Source organism: Lissotriton helveticus, chromosome 4_1 (assembly GCF_964261635.1).
Source record: "Lissotriton helveticus chromosome 4_1, aLisHel1.1, whole genome shotgun sequence".
NCBI lineage: Eukaryota > Metazoa > Chordata > Amphibia > Caudata > Salamandridae > Lissotriton > Lissotriton helveticus.
Genome location: NC_136063.1, coordinates 963,048,526 through 963,064,312, shown reverse-complemented (window position 1 = coordinate 963,064,312; position 15,787 = coordinate 963,048,526).

The window sequence follows — 15,787 nt, the reverse complement described above, 5'->3', positions numbered from 1 at the left end:
AATGTGTACAAATAGAAAATACCAAAAAGCAATCACCCCGCAACACCTGATTTAATGTAGTCGTCATATTTAGAGGCAAGTACAGCAGCGAGTAGGTATAGCATGGCAATTTTGTCAGTTTCCCCAGAGTGAATTAAAAGTAATTTAATTAAAGAAAATGCTTTGTTTCCCTTGCTTGGTTATTGTGCTGCGCAGCAGAGAACAGGAGGAACGTTCACTTTGTAGTGCTGAAAAGAAGTCAAGGTGGAAATAGAAATAAGAATCCGCCTGCCTTCAACTTTTGAAACTGCTGAATAACTCATATTTGTGGTTGTCAGTCATTCTTTGGGGAAAATTACTCTATGTTCGTGAGAAAACACAATGTTCTGACTTCGCCCTCCCTCTCTCTGCTCTAGAACTTTTGCATTGTTCTTGTATTTCTCCTGTTCTGCTCTTCTGGTTCCCTGCCAGCCGATTTGCTCTCGACAGGTTGGACTGGGCACAGGAAGTCAGTCTCGTGACAAAGTAATTACTGGCCCTTAGCGACTTTGACAGGCTAGTAAGAGGTTAGCCCTTAGATGCATGCACCAAGCATGTGTTACATGTAACACATTCTGCAATGGTGGCACTACTCATGGACTACTCATGGATTAACTCATACAATGGTCAATAACATGTTGACCTGCTGCAAAGAGGCCGGGAAAAAGTGGAGGAGCCAAAGCTCCCATCCCGGCACTCCTTTTTAGGTCGAGGACCTAAAGGCTGCGCTTGCGCAGTCTTTGGTCGGAGATTTAATGTTTTTTAGTACGGGGCTTGAACCCGCCTCTCTCCTCCATCTCTCCTCCATTGGCTGGCTTCCTAAACGGAGGCCAGCCAATTGGAGGAGAGAGGCATCACTTCAATCAAGCCCCATCTCTTTCAGATTCGGGGGCGTGTTTTTGCGTTCTTTCCACCTGTGACATCATCCGTCACTCAGAACGCCAAAACACGCCCCCGAATCCAAAAATGTTCGTAGCTTGCGGCCGCTATTTTTTTTTTGTTGTTGTTGTCTTCGGTTGGCTCCTTTCCCGCACTGCCGTTCAGGCCCTCACTTTTGTGTACACTTGTATCACTCCGGGCTCTTATCTGACAACTGCCTCCCTCACACCCCCCTGGGACACACCTGTCATCAGCTCAGGCTCCCCACACCCTCACTCGGGTGTCCCTGTCACCCCTTCGCTCCTGTGCTCAGCTGACCCCTGCAGCCCCTTCGGCCCAGCTAGGATTCCCAACTATACCCAGCTGAGTCCTTCAGCGTCCTCTCTCCGGTGCTCAACTGTCTCGCGCACCCTTCACCCCACTGGCTCAGGATATTACACGGTCGCTGTCGATGGCTCTCACCTTCGGCTTCCATCGGGGAGCCCTGGTACTTAGGTGACATGCGGGCTAGCACTGCAGCCCGCGTGCGCGCCCTGACTCTGCTCGGTTGTTGGGGGTCCGATGCCTTGATGTGTCCGAGCCCAGGTTGTCAGCCCTGCACTCTGTGCGCCTGGGGATGGGCACTGCCGGGCTGTGCTCAAGGCTATGGCAGCTTCCACCGGCCATCCAGCTAGGATTCCCAACAATACCCAGCTGAGTCCTTTAGCGTCCTCTCTCCGGCGCTCAACTGTCTTGCGCACCCTTCACCCCACTGGCTCAGGATATTACGTGGTCGCTGTCGATGGCTCTCACCTTCGGCTTCCATCTGGGAGCCCTGGTGCTTAGGTGACATGGGGGCTGGCACTGAAGCCCGCGTGCGCGCCCTGACTCTGCTCGGTTGTTGGGGGCCCGATGCCTTGATGTGTCCGAGCCTGGGTTGTCAGCCCTGCACTCTGTGCGCCCGGGGATGGGCACTGCCGGGCTATGCTCAAGGCTATGGCAGCTTCCACCGGCCATACATGGTGGAAGGTTATTCATCCGATTAACAGTACTATTACCAAAGTACATATATGCCCATGCATTCCAGAATCTGGGAATAAGGCCTGTAAAAATTGATTCTGTAGAGAGCCGAAATCGGAAATGTACACATTGACTTGCACTAGGGAAGTCCCAGGGTAGAGAAAGTTGTAGAGGGAGAGCAATGGTTCCTGGAAGACCTAGGCATAGGGAACATTCGGCTTGCCAACGAGGGATTTTGGGCACTACTTGAGGCCCAGACAGCAGGACTTGACTGAGTTGAATGTTTATATTAGGGATTCAGAAAGCGCCAATAATTATTAGTAATCACAATGGCACAAAACAAAACATTCTAGGATTTGTTCAGTCAAGATCCTTTATTACTGAACACTAACACTACTGATGAATTAATTTAAAATCGGGGGGCTGAAATTGATATATTAATTCAAAATATTTTCGATTGTACCAATGCTTCAAATATAACACATGGGGCTGTATTATACATATGGTGCATTTTCCTTGATTGCTCTGGGTGCACCTTTTAAAACGTGCGCCTGGTGAAATCAAGTTAAAAGCAACATATTAAGGTGAATGCGCTGCCCCGGGGTAGCGGTGAACTCATGCTGCCCTGGGGGCAGCACATTCATGTTTTTTCACAGTGCAGGCAGCAACCAGCCTGTAGTTTGAAGGGGGGGATCGAGATCTCCATGCCGGTGGGTGCAGTGAGTGACTACAAGGTGATGTCTGGCCTTGCTTGGCTTGATAAATCTAGAGTAACGCATTACATTACTCTGCCCCAGGGAGGCGTTCCATGGTTGGAGCGTGGGTGTTTCCACACATCCACCCATGGATTTTGGTGCATTCTCAGATTTACAATTGCTGGTATGCCTGGGTATGCGTCAAAATGATACGCATGCCCAGGGGAGGCGTAACAAGAAAGAGGAAAATGCCTATAGAGATTGGTTTTTTGCAGGAAGGTGTACCTTCTTGCACAAAAACAATCTTGCTTACAATGAAGGCACCTGGTGCAAGGGTGCCTGAGTTGGCATTACGCAGCACACAAGACAGGAATGCGCCGTATGATGTTAAATACAGTGCATTCGCATCACGCAGCACAGCAAGGTGACTTGCTGCGCAGCGGGATTTCATTATAAATATGACCCCTGGTTCTTAGTTTAGTCCTTGTTAAATTAACGCATGTGGTTACGACATTCTGTACTAGCTTTGTTCCACGACGTTTTGCAACAGCTTTATTGCAACTAGTACCAACCCAAGGATGCTGATACAGTCTATCACAGAAGGTATATTACATATTTTTTAATGTCACTTGCTCCCAAAATGCTTAAAATATAACACAGTGCACAAAAGTGAGAAAATTAAATTTTGGGAAAGTTGCTGCTGGAAATCTAAAGGACAGACGTTATGTAAAGTACAGTGCATAAGATTTAACAGCACTCTGATTTGTCCATGAGGAGTCATTGCGTAGGTATATTAGGGGGGCGGAAGTAGAGAGCATACTGCAAATCTTCGTGGGCGTGTGAAGAAGGGATGTTGAGGGTTGGCATTTTATCGGCGGAAGCACCGAGTTCTCGTTTTGTGTGGTTACAAAATAAACCCATGACTCGGTTATAGAAGTGGTGGCTTTCAGGTTGCTTTTGATCTTCTTGATGGCAGCGATTCGTTGTTCTCTTTTGGCCTCTTTGCTTGGTTCTGTGATGCCTGCAGATGGTCCTCCTGGAGCTTTGCTTATATTACCAACCAGTGCTGCCCCAGAACAGGTCTTTTTCCTAATCAATGCATTACCAAAACAAACATACTCTGCACGACGTTTTCAAATATGTGAAATCAGCTAAGTACTTCAACAAACTGTCCAAAACAGGCACCTGGTGGCATTCTTTAGAGAAAATCACAATTCACGTTCAGTCATCTGTTGCACGGTTCCTCCTTTACTTTTTCATTGAAATTCCTCGTCTGGGTACTTTGTGTTTTTCAGTGCTGCAAGAAGAGGGCGGATAGTGTCATCATTTTAATATTTTAATTTGGACACAAAATCAGTTTCAACTAAACTTATAAGCAGCTCAGCAAAGCCATAAACTTGGGAATATTGTAGATCATTTATTCCAGGATTAAACGACAGTAAAAAAAATAAATGAAAGGCAAAAAAATACACATTGTCACCCTGTTATAGCCTTTTTGATGTCCGGGTTGCTTGCTGTTTCTGCGAAAGCTAGTACACCATTGGCAATACCTGGCTCATAGTTGTAGAGTCGCCGCTCTAGTTGTTCACGCTTCGTAAGGACGTAGCGTCAACGGCGGCCATCTTAGGATTGCGTTTTCCGATCGCGATCAGTCGGGCGCCTGAGCAGTGTGCTGACAACACGCTCGGCGCTCTGTGTGCCATATATTATAAATAAATACGCTATTTACAACCCTAAGGTCTCTGTCATATATATATGTAAGGAGCATCTTTACAATGGCGACGAGGTGTACCAGAGAAACGACGAGGACCCACCAGGAAGACGAATATTGAACCCTGGCCATCCCCTACAGTGCTAACACGGTCCAGAGTGGCCCACACGACGAGCTGCACCACTGGAAAAGAGGAGAGCACGCAGGGAAGCACACAGAGCGTGGCAGAAGCAGTTGTAACCCCTGCAGCCACATTGGACCGCAAACTGAGGTACAAAGGGCATCAAGGAGACCTACCACGTGCTAGACGGGTGGCAGGGCAGCTCAGGAACCACACCCTGTAGAGATACCCGGCTGGACAGTAGCACTGGCGGACCCGGGAGTCACAGATAGTGGTGAGAAGAGAGACACCCTACCCTGCCCAGACGATAGTGAGGACAACAGCGCACCAGGAAGCCCCAAAACCCAGAGTGTTGCGCCGCAAAGGCGGGAAACCATTTGCGCCCAATCATCCTCGGCGACAGCGCCGGTCCCGTTTCTACCAAAGCCTGGAGAGCCCCTAATGAAGTGCGAGGACTGGAAGGAATATATCACAAATTACATTGAAGTCCTGGAGGATGAGAATGAAGAGGCCTTCACAAGCGTCAGAAAAAGAAGAATCTTACTACACAACTTGGGCCCGCAGGGACTCAGAGTGTTCAAAAACCTGGTACCCAAGCAGAGGCAAACGTGTGATGATGATGTATATGCGCACGCCCTAGAAGAGCTTGATGAACATTATCGACCGGCAGTTTGTGTATCGATAGACCGATATAACTTCCAACAGCGGAAACAAGAGCAGGGCGAATCCATCGATGAGTATGTGGTGGCATTAAAAAAGTTGGCGTCCACGTGTCAGTTTGGCGGACTCCATGATGATTTCATCAAGGATCAAATAGTGATGCACACAACAATGAAATCAGTACAGGACAAGCTATGGTCGTGCGGCGAGATCACGTTGAAAGAGGCGATTGCAATGGTGAAGAAGGCAGAATTAGCATGACGATGTGCGGACGCAGCTAAAAGAAAAATGGTGGCAAAGCCCATGATCAACAGAATAGAGGATGAAGAGCCAAAAGGCGGGAACAGGTACACGGGTTCGACCAACAAAGGACCCAACAAGTGGCAGGGAAAGCCGGGACCGCCAGGGAGACAGATGAAAGGAAGTAAGTCTTCATGCTACCGGTGCGGCAGCTGGGCTTACGAGGCGAACGACAAAAGGTGCCCGGCCTTCCGGGCCAAGTGCATGTTCTGTGGAGTGATGGGACATTATGAAAAGGTTTGTCGGAAGGAAATAGCCCACCACACGGTGAAATTCGTGGACACGGACCAGGAAGAGGGGAATGGACGAAGTCAAGTGGAAGAGGATGAAGTACTCTGCATCGAGGAACAAGTCTTGAGTGTAGGCACCAGGAGAACAAACAAACCCGTGCTGGACATGCTAATAGGTGGCGTGATGATAAGCATCATGGCGGACTCAGGTTCACCGTATACCTTAGTACAAAGGGCAATGTGGACAGAGAAATTCATGCCCCATTTAGGCCCACATCTGGAACCACCAGACATTAGACCGGTCACGTACTTGGGAGATCGCATCCCCATAGCAGGTTATCGACCACTCACATTTGAATTCAGAGGACGCAGTGCGGACTGCAAACTATATGTGACGGAGAAAGGCCCATCGGTATTAGGCTGGATGGATCAGGGAGATTTAGGCATCAATCTGGATCCTGGTGGAGCAGTACAGGTACTATTGACGGAAACTGAGACGTGGCCGGACATGGAGAAATGGAAAAGAGACTTCCCCAAGGTATTCGGTGGAAGAGTTGGGAAATTGGAGAAGTTTGCGCACAAAATCATCCTCAAGATGAATGCCACACCAGTGTCACATAAAGTAAGGAATGTACCAATAGCAGTGAGGGAGGCGGTGCAGCAAGAGCTGCACGATTTGGAAAGAAATGGCATTATTGAACCCATTACATGTGCGGAGTGGCTGGCCCCCCTGGTGGTGGTGATGAAACCAAACGGCAAGGTCCGGCTATGTGTGGACCTGCTCGAACTTAACAAAAACATTGTAGTGGAGAAGGTCCCGCTGCCCCCTATTGAGGAAATGCTGGCAAAGACCAAAGGAAAGAAATGGTACTCCACCATCGACTTGACGTCGGCGTACCATCAGATAGCGGTACACCCTGAGAGCAGGAGGCTGACATGGTTCATCACCCCCTTCGGCTGTTACCAATTCTGCAGGATGCCCTTTGGCTTAGCATCGGCAGCGGCGGTCTTTCAAAAGCTTATGCATCGTCTCTTCAAGGACATGGAAGGGGTCCAATACTTCCAGGATGACATTTTGGTCATGGGAGGTGATCAACGGGACCACGATGCCAAGTTGGCCAAGGTGTTGAGAGTGCTGGAAGACAAGGGACTGACAGCTGAATGGGAGAAATGCCACCTAGGCATGGCATCAGTCACATACCTGGGGCACGAAATTGGTGAACTAGGGATCACACCGAAGAAGGAGAACGTAAGGGCAATATGCGACGCTCCACCGTCTGCTAGCAAAGAGGAAGCAAGGTCCTTCCTAGGCATGGCTGAGTATTATAGCAAATTCATACAGCATTTTGCTTCCAAGACACACCACATGCGGCTGTTGACTAGGGAGAAAACGACGTTTGCATGGACGGACGAAACTCAGAGGGAGTTCGAAAGCGTCAAGAAGGATGTCACCCAAGCTATACCCCTCCAAGGGTACGACCCGCAGGGCGGACGGTGGTAACAACAGATGCCAGTGACAAAGGACTCGGCGCAGTCCTTATGCAAGATAGAGGTGGAGGAACAATGGAGACCCTCAGTTTTGCGTCCAGGACCCTGACGGACACTTAAAAGAAGTTCAGTGTTATTGAAAAAGAGATGCTGGCAGTGGTTTGGGCCATGAGAAGATTCCGCCAGTTCCTGTGGGGCACAAGATTCCAGCTCAGAACAGACCACAAGCCATTGGTGCGGGTCCTCACGTCCAGTGGGCATGCGAGTGCCACCCCGAGGATAGCGAAAATGACTCTAAAATTACTGGAGTATCGCTATGACGTAGAATACATCCCGAGCAGCAGAAACAAAGTTGCTGACTATTTGAGCAGGGCTGCAGCTATGGAGTTAGCGGAAGAAGAGAAGGAAGAAGGAGAAGAAATGGTGGCATTGATGGAAGACCTTGAGAAGGTGATAAGCAACCAAGAATGGAATGCGGCATATCAGGCAGACAAGAACCTCCAAGAAGTGAAAGGGTACATCACTGGAGGATGGCCAGAAAAGAGACGTCTGAGTGGGGACAGGAGGAAGTACTTTGAAGTGAGAGAGGAGCTCTCGCTCGGCGACAAGGGAGTCTTTATGTACCGAGGGGACAAAGTAGTACCTCCAGAAGGACTCGTCCCTAGACTGTTAACTATACTGCACGAAGGCCATTTAGGAATTGGAAAAATCAAACTGAGAGCCAAACAAGGTTACTGGTGGCCAGGCATGGACACACAAACAGAACGATATGTAAGAGAGTGTAACCAATGCCAACAAGCTGATAAGACTATGACACCATTGAGGCCGTCCATAGCAAAATTCGACACACCGAGGAATCCATGGGAAGAACTCTCCATTGACATATTGGGACCAATCCTGGATGAGCAAGGGACCCCGAAATATCTATGTGTCCTGGTGGACAAATACTCTAGGTGGCCAGAAGTGCATGTCAACGAAGAGATGGACACAGACACCATACTAAAGTTCCTCACCACCATTTTCCTCAGGGAAGGCATCCCCAAATCTATTCTAAGTGACAACGGCCCACAATTCACCTCAGACAAATGGCTAAAATACATGGAAAGGAATGGAATCTGCTCCAAACACACGGCCATATACCACCTGGCAGGAAATGGACAAGTTGAACGTTTTAATAGGGTCCTGATGGGCTCCATTCAAGCAGCCATCATGATGGGGAAGGATTGGGAGAAGGAACTGTTTCACATGATCTGGGCGTATCGCATCACCCCCCCTGGAACAGAGTACAGTCCTTTCCAGATTCTCAGAGGAAGAGACCCATTTACCAAGGACAACTTGGCGTGGAAAGAGAAAACGGTGACCAGCAAGTGGTCTCCAGCGGTAGTGCAAGCGAATTTAGAAAGGGCGCAGAGAATATATTCAGAGCACTACAATAAGAGAAGGAATGTAAAGGACACGCAGTTGGAAGAAGGAGAATGGGTGAGAGTCAAACTGGCCACACTGCAATGTATAGGAGACAGTAAATACAGCAGGCCGCTCCAAGTCAAAGAGGTTTTCGGTCGAGCTGCTAGGTTGAGTGATGGGAATGTGTGGTCCCAGGATCGCATGGCTCGATGCAACAAGATAGTACGATGGACCCCAGGGGGACAAGAACCTGAAATATTGGACCAGTGCACATCGGGAAATGAAACAGACAATCAGGAAGGAGAAAGGGAAGGCACAGAACCAAGAGCGGAACAAGAAGGCGGAGGAACTCCATGTGCAGGCATGACAAGACGAGAAGGGAAAGAGCCAGCGGACCAGGGAGAGACTGGTTGTCCACAAAGGCAAGGAGGCGGAGGCCCTAACCAAGGGGGAGAAGGAGGCAACTTCCACCCCGGTAAGGTGCACCAGAGGGGGGCGATTGGTGGTGAGACCCTCCAGATTCCGGGACTATGATATGGGTGATGAACCCTGAACCCGTTTTAGACTAAGTTACTTGGTTGGACAAAAAAGGGGAGATATGTAGAGTCGCCGCTCTAGTTGTTCACGCTACGTAAGGACGTAGCGTGAACGGCGGCCATCTTAGGATGATGTTTTCCGAGCGCGATCAGTCGGGCGCCTGAGCAGTGTGCTGACAACACGCTCGGCACTCTGTGTGCCATATATTATAAATAAATACGCTATTTACAACCCTAAGATCTGTGTCATATATATATGTAAGGAGCATCTTTACAATAGTAACAACGTCTCGCAAGAACTGAACCTCATTTTTAGAGATTATGGGTCAGATGTACGTAAAAAATGTAAGTTTCACAAACACCTAAACCTGGAGTTTGCAACCGCAAAAACGTTTTTACAAATGTACTAAACCCATGTTAAGAGTCAATAAATTATCCAGACTCCTAAGGTGGGTTTAGAAATGCATAAACAATCACTATTTGGAAGGTGCATGTTGAAGGCGGCAGTCACAAATAGTGATTCCTCGCCATATGTATCAAGGCGTTAGTACCAAAACAGCTCGTGAACCTCTGAAATGTTACCAAGCCCCCAAATTCAGGTTATAACCAAAAGGAAAGGGACCCCTTTTAGGGCCAGAGGTACAAAGCTTTTTTTAGCTCATCGACCTGAATTTTTTTTTTTTAAGTACAAAGCACTATTTGCGATTCTGTAAGCTATTTCTGAATAGCAAATAGATTTTGCGAGTTGCTATTAGGAAGGGGCGTGTAAAAGGCGTCCCTTACTAATAACGAGTTACAGGGGCATGTATTAATGTTTTGGGACTGGAATGCGGTTGCAGAACATTCATACTTTACCGACTCCGTGAAGCAGGTGGTAACCCATTCGCAAATGTGAAGGGATCCCCAAGGGACCCCTTCCGCTTTGTGAATGTGGGCGCCAATGTTCAGTGGTACCAGGGATCACTGCCTACTCTTACAAAATAAAAAGGACACCTTTCTTTTTTAAATGCATCCCATTTTTCATTAAGGAGAAAGGGCTGTATGTAAAAAAAACTGCTTTATTTAAAAAGTCTGCTGACCCAAGCAGGCCACCATCCCTGTGAGTGCCGGCCATTCCCAATGGGGCGCAAAAATGAAACTTGCCTCCTAAATATTATTAAAGCAGGTCCCTTGCGACTCATTCCAAATTCCAAACAGTGTAAAGCACACTGTTGTACATAGCTGTTTGCGATTTCCTAATAGCAAATCACAACAACTCGCTATTATGAAATTGCAAACGGGAGTCAATGCACATTTGGGCTTTAGATCCTTTCTCTTTTGTGAATGTTGAAAAGCGTTTGAGGGGAGCAGGTTGTGGTCCAGGGGACCACTGCCAACTCTCAAAGAAAGAAAACTTTTCTAAAGCATCCTCATTTCTTTATTTAAAAAAAAATCACAGACAGAGGGGTCTGCTGACCCTTGGTGGTCACCGGCCCTGTGATAGCCACAAATCAGAATGAGCAATCTGAAACCCATTACCAGGGCCACAGGAATTATGTAATTCTGAGGCTGTGGTGTATTTTTCAAAATGATAGATTTGCTGCATAAACCACATAATCCCTCATCTGCTGCATAATTGATTTCTAATTCAAATGGGTCAAAAGTGACTAAAATTGGAGCGACCTATGTTTCTGCACATTGGAAGGCCTTATGTAAAGGTTTTCTGGTAATTTTTTTAATATCTTATTGCTGTATTTGGATGTTAAGCTAGTACTAATGAGGTGAAACCTTTCCCCAGTGTTAATGTGAAAAATGCCAACATTATGAAGCAATGCTATCACACAATATGCCTCACTAGGCTGCATAATTTGCCTTTTCTTGATGCATAATTTAGTCAAACCTGCCTCATAATTTGGCCCTAGCCGCCTTCATAATTTCAGTAGCCATGCCTATTACTCATGATTAATAAGAGTGGTCGGAGTGCATTCCACTCTGAATCAGATTTGTGAAAATGATCTAGTGCTATATAGGTGGGTTGCACAATTCTCCACAATTGTGGCCAGTCTCTTAGTACATCTGCCCTAGCTTCTTAGTTCATTCTCCTGACAAATCAATGATGGCTAAATACTAACTGCACAAGAGAACCAGACTACTCCGACCTTCATCTCTTTTCAGAGCAAACTCTTGAGGTAAAGCCTTAAAACAGTAATAGACATCATTACCACCAGATTGATCCATTAGAAGTTTGTTATGAGATCTTTCGAGAAGATCATTTACATATTAAAAACAAACCTTATTCAAAAACACAGCCACAAATGATTCTTGCTTATGAAAAATATAAATCAAGTATTTGCTTCATTCATTTCTCTAACAATGTCCGTCAATATAATCAGTTCCAGATAATGCCAGGAACCGGTCCTGGGAAGCTTGATTCCGGTCCAGGGAAGACATGGCTTGGCAGTTCGGGCTGGACTGTTCCCATGAGGCACAGGGTCAGACTGATTTGCATATGGCCATGTCTGAACTGGGGTGGCGGAGTGAGCTAAAGAACGGTGATGGATTAAACCCAGATCAGTTGACTGGGGGTGAGTGTTTGTATTGTCAACGCTCCGTCCATCAAAACCTTTGGTTTTCCTTTGTTCGCCCTAAGTTGGCAGGGTATGCTCAGACGTGAGTCCCTTGCTCACTTTGCCACTGGAGTCAAGCAAGCCTGGCTAAAGATGGCTGTAATGCCAGAAACCGGTCCTGGGAAGCTTGATTCCGGTCCAGGGAAGACATGGCTTGGCAGTTCGGGCTGGACTGTTCCCATGAGGCACAGGGTCAGACTGATTTGCATATGGCCATGTCTGAACTGGGGTGGCGGAGTGAGCTAAAGAACAGTGATGGATTAAACCCAGATCAGTTGACTGGGGGTGAGTGTTTGTATTGTCAACGCTACGTCCATCACCACCTTTGGTTTTCCTTTGTTCGCCCTAAGTTGGCAGGGTATGCTCAGACGTGAGTCCCTTGCTCACTTTGCCACTGGAGTCAAGCAAGCCCGGCTGAAGACGGCTGTAATGCCAGAAATCGGTCCTGGGAAGATTGATTCCGGTCCAGGGAAGACATGGCTTGGCAGTTCGGGCTGGACTGTTCCCATGAGGCACAGGGTCAGACTGATTTGCATATGGCCATGTCTGAACTGGGGTGGCGGAGTGAGCTAAAGAACGGTGATGGATTAAACCCAGATCAGTTGACTGGGGGTGAGTGTTTGTATTGTCAACGCTCCGTCCATCACCACCTTTGGTTTTTCTTCATAATTTGGCCCTAGCCGCCTTCATAATTTCAGTAGCCATGCCTATTACTCATGATTAATAAGAGTGGTCGGAGTGCATTCCACTCTGAATCAGATTTGTGCAAATGATCTAGTGCTATATAGGTGGGTTGCACAATTCTACACAATTGTGGCCAGTCTCTTAGTACATCTGCCCTAGCTTCTTAGTTCATTCTCCTGACAAATCAATGATGGCTAACTACTAACTGCACAAGAGAGCCAGACTACCACGACCTTCATCTCTTTTCAGAGCAAACTCTTGAGGTAAAGCCTTAAAACAGTAATAGACATCATTACCACCAGATTGATCCATTAGAAGTTTGTTATGAGATCTTTCGAGAAGATCATTTACATATTAAAAACAAACCTTATTCAAAAACACAGCCACAAATGATTCTTGCTTATGAAAAATATAAATCAAGTATTTGCTTCATTCATTTCTCTAACAATGTCCGTCAATATAATCAGTTCCAGATAACTCATGGTTATGTCTTTCAGCTTTGAACACACAAAAAATACATGGCCATGTCTTATATACCATTTGACTACAGAATTAATGTAATCATTTGTTGCATAGCCAACTGGCTCACTTCTCTCTCCACTACAAATAAGCAACAAGCCCATTCTGAAATTCGGAAACGTGTTATAAACGCTCCACAATGTAACCCTCTATACATTTGCTGGTGGTGCTCTGTTTCATTTCTAATAATGTGCTATTGACAACCTAGCAGCCAAAAGCATGTGTGTCAAGAGTTTGCCCATCTGTGTCATGAGTAGGCAGGGTCCTCCATCTTCGGTATAACCCATTAAGAGGATCAAAGGATCAAGTGATGAGAGAATGGCTGTTATTCAGTTATAGGAGCATTTTCCAGAAAGTGTGGCATGGAGGGCATTGTCACCACATTGCACTTGTCCCTTCAGCTTGGCAGCCTCTCCATCATTGTTTTGGGCTTCCAAACATATATCCCAGTCTTAACCAAACCACTGTACCTCGGCACTCTTCAAATATCTAACAAATGTCATAAAGTGTGACACAATTATAATTCACAAATAATGTGATTACTCACAGGAAACCAATCTGTACCAATAGACTGCTGCACAATATCATTTAATGTCAAATAATAACATTTTACATAAATGTACACAACCAATAACCAAAGTGTAAACCAAAACACACAAATACAATTCTTCACAAAGATGTTGTTATCATTAGTAAGGTAAGTCCACGGAGGTCAAGATCATTCCTCCTCTCTTTTGTCAATGATGGAAACAGCCGAAACGTGTTTCGTTAGAAAGTAATTTCTTCAAGGCTTTTCATGTAATTTGATGTAGGTCCATATAAATTTGGATTTATCCGAAATGCTAATAATCTATTCTTTGGAAAATTAAAGGACCTTTAAAAATCGTGTTATTCTTTGGCCAATCATGTCAAGTAGCCCCAGATACAGAGAAATTTAGACGAGGGAAGTGTCCAATGTTAGGCTTCCCAACAGTATAGCCAAGCGCCTGTAAATGTCCCCAAAGTAAGGAAAGTTCCCCAATGGCGGAGTTCAGTTAAGGATCGGGTTCATCTAGCATAGATGCGTGCTATTTAATATATTATTCTCCCACTTGGGTTTATCCCGAATATGATAAAAAAGGTGCAGTTGCGTTAGTGTAGTATTCTTGTACGCTATGGGCCTCCCAGTAAACGGCGTGTCCGCCGAATTCCAGCGTCGTATCTCCAAATGGGTGGAGAGATATATCCCAGTCTGGCTGGGGTGAGGTACAATCTTAGCAAGATTTTATATGAGTTTTCTATATGGTGGGAATATAGTGAAGATTTTGCAGCTCTTCACTAAATGAGCACCCATGTATCTTCAGGTATCTCTGTGTTGAATTCTGTTTTCTATTTGGTCATATATATAGGTTTGTGGTTTGTGAATTGACCTTGAAGAATCCTGTGGCGTTTAGAAATCCCTTACTTCCCTTGCTGATGTGTAAATGCTGCTTCCCTGTTCGTTTTCTCCCTAACTTCCTTCTCTGCGTGCTTCCCTTTCCGCCCAAGGTAGAAGGTGGATTAATCAATAATTTGGGTTTCCAGTTTTCAGTTGAAACTGAATTTAACCCCTTCCAGGCTGATGACGAGCTCAGCTCGTCATGAGCGTAACCTGCCGTGCGCTCATGACGAGCTGAGCTCCTCATGTAACGCGGTATTTTTAAAATTACCGCGCACAGCGGGAAAAGCGCCGCAGCGATGCGGTTAACTGATAAAATACTAAGGAAGAATATATTTGTTTTTTCATAGAAACTAGAAAACACTGACTTTAGCTTCCCTTCTATTGGCTGGGTGCACTCTGGGCCTGTATAAATGCAGACCCTACTGCTAAGCACTATTTTATGATTGATGCTCCCAATATGACCCACTTGGGCCATGCTAAGCCATTTAATATGCTGTTGTGGTCATTTGCAAGGTCCCCGGACCCCAGGACCTACTCCCACTCCTGTTCTTGGAGCATGGCTTACATCATATGGCTTCAGCCCACTGTTCAACTCATGTTGCTGGAAATGGTCCGCATGTTTGCATCTGAACTCTCAACAGTGTCTCTGTCCAGAGTAGTCAGTAGCGTTATATTTATTGGGGGTGAGGGTATTGCCCCCTGCCCCCAAGCCCCATATTATTAGTCATTTTAACAATTGCATTGTTTATCAGCTTCAGCACTGCGCGGCATGGCCAAGGCAAAGTTTGCCGTTTTGCAGGAATACAGTCAGGTGAGGGTGGGCAGAGTCAAATGTTGGTAGGGTGGAGCTTGCTTTAATTGTTGAATGTAACACTCACAGCTGGGCCTCCTTAGTGTAAAGTTTGCATGTCAGGTTGGATGGATGCCTTGCTCTAACCAGCCCGACATGCGCACTTGAACCCTCACCTATGTGCAATGCTAGGAGCCTGGGGGGGGGCTTGGGGGAGGGTGTTCCATCACAAGCCCGCAAGGCTCCAAAGGAGTGTTGGCAGCCTCGACCGAGCCAATCATTGCGCTGCTCTCATGGTGTTTACAGCCAGGGCGCAGCATCCAGATTGGCTCAGGAGTCGCGGGTGGGCCTGAAAGGCTGAGCTGGTGAACGCCCATGCACGCCTGGAGGCAATCAAGAGTGCTCTCTCCTCAGATGGGTTGGACGACATTGAGTATTAGTTTTTTTTATGTTAAAAACATCTGACTGTTCTGTGTGGGATTGATAAATCAGTATGTGAACGGTTGTCTGTCCGTCGATCACTTTGCAACTGCAAGAATGAACCCCAGCCATTATTATGCGACGTACGGTCAGTTCATTTTGGGGCCAGGCCTGGATTGACTGCACTACTGTACTGTGTGCCACAGAGGTGCTCTTGGACTTTTTATAACACAAAGAGAGGTTGATAAAGTGGGATCGGTTTAAGTTACCAATAGGATTGTTTAACATTTACTTTAACATGAAAATA